Here is a 2,306-nt window from a genome sequence, read left to right as displayed (position 1 = left end):
GATCAGACAATTTCTTTGAAGTATCCAGGAGTTTACCTTCTAACTCCTTTTTAAGCATTTCGAACTTTTTCTTCTGACAAATCAACTCTCTTTTCTCTTCATCTGAGCTGCTTTTGTCATTCTCCGAAGCAATGTCAAGACACTTTCTTTTCTCAGTAAGCTCTTTAGCAATTACTGTATACTTCTTTGAAGTATTTCTTTTCTCAATAGCAAACTGCTTTTTCTCTTCGTCTAAAGCCTTTTGCTTTAAATCAATGCTTTCGGACAGTTTCTGTAGTTGGCTCTGACAGTCTTCGGAGATGTCTTTCTTTTCTTTATCATTCTTCGCTCGTTCCAAAATAATAAGCTGCTCAAAATTCGAGATTTGCTTTAGAAGCATCTTTGCGTTCAGCTCGAGAGAGTTAATCTTATTCTCAAAAGATGTTCGTTCAGAATCAAACCTTTCCTCAACGTCTATAATCCTCTTCTWTTCTTTTTCTAAAACTTTCCTTTCAGCACTTAAAACCTTTTCAGCCTCTAAAACCTTTTCTTTCTCTAACTCCAGTAAATTCCTTACATCAAACAATTCACTTTCCGATTTATGTATTATAATTGTTAAATCCGCAATCTGTTTATTTAACYTAACTGTCTCTTCTGGATCAGCACAGGTTTTCATCAGTTCATTCAGCTTTTCTTGCAAAACTCTCTTTTCTTCTTTCTCTCTCTCAAGAATGCGATTAAGATGATTTGACCATGATATATTCTTGATAAAATCAGAATCGACTTTATCATACTTTTCTTTAAGCTCACGATATTCTTTAGTATAAAAAATTGGCATTTCAAAAAATAGATTGATCAGATAAGGATCTATGCAGTGAAATCAGTTAAAAGAAATATGAACAGTTAAGCTAAAAAAGAATAGAAAAACACAAACACTGAAAACACACACAAAAACAGATATACAATGATCCAAAAGAAAATAAACACAAACAAACTAAGAAACCAAAACAGTCCAAAAATTATCCAAGTCCAAAAAAAATCTAATTCTAGTCCAAATCAATCTGAGTCAAGTCCAAAACAAACAATAGCAACTCTTTACAATACAGATGTGAATCTTAAAAAATATTCTATCTGCTCTCGAAATGCTATCCAAAAGTCCACTTGAATGCTTCTAGTATGGATCCACTTCTCACGGCTCTTAATTGGGCAACACCTTCGTATCAGTCACTTTGCACCAAACAGCTCACTTACTGCATCAAACAGCTCACTTACTGTCAACGCAATTATCTAAACCTGTCACACTGTGCAAAGAAACTGTCAACAGGAAGATCAAACCAATAAATCTGTCAACACAACACTATAAATCGTCTGTTGTCACTAAACTCTGTTTCAAATATGTGTAGACTGGAATAGAGAAACAATTGTATTACAACAGCTTCAACAGAAACAGAACCAGTAACCTTCAAAAACTGCAGCTTCAAGACTATTTTAAAACAGTCAAAAGGCATACTAAACCTGCTGCGAATTACAAACCTGCACACTTTTCACAGTGTAGCTGCTATTTCAGACTTCTAACAACCAGATTAATCAAGCAAATCTGTGTAGCAGATGTAGTTTCAGTCCATAAATTGCAAACACAGTTAACCTGTCACCTACACACTTCTCTAATTGAAACAGTTACTTGTACACTTGTGCACTTGCACTTACTAAATGAAACTCAAAACAGATTATAATAGCTCAAAACAACTATGAACAAACCTTCAAAGAACTTAATCACAACAACAAGTAAAATCTTAATGACAAATTTAAGCCTGGGCTGTATTTCCAATCCTCAAAGAAACAGCAATCAATAGAACTTAAACCTGCTGTCAAAAGTCATGAAAAGAGGACTGAACTATCCACTCTTACTTATATGGATAAATCTGTTTAGCTATTTTCAGAGAAGTGTTTTCTCTCTATCTTTCTGTTTAGCTGTTTTCAGTATTAGTTTATCTCCTTTCTTAGATAACTTTACTGCTTACAAATGGCTTTGTGAATTACAAACACACACACAAAAGATAATGGCTCTCTTGCCAAACCTCCCTGGTTTGTCCGTGACAATTTTAGTCTCTGGAAGAATCGGATGTCCCTCTTTCTGGAAGGTGTGGATCCTGAAATTCGATATTATATAGAAAATGGACCATATATTCCATTTGCTATTGCTCTGGTTGTTCCAGCAATAGCTACGATTGCCGCGATTTCTGAACGGCAGATTCCAAAGCTCCCACATCAATGGAGCGATGAAGACAAGAAAAAAATAGCTATAGACACGCGTGCTCGGTCTATAA

Source organism: Cynara cardunculus (assembly GCF_001531365.2).
Source record: "Cynara cardunculus var. scolymus isolate 2C chromosome LG 12, CcrdV1, whole genome shotgun sequence".
In the NCBI taxonomy this organism is placed as follows: Eukaryota; Viridiplantae; Streptophyta; class Magnoliopsida; order Asterales; family Asteraceae; genus Cynara; species Cynara cardunculus.
Note: the sequence above shows the minus strand (reverse complement) of the source record.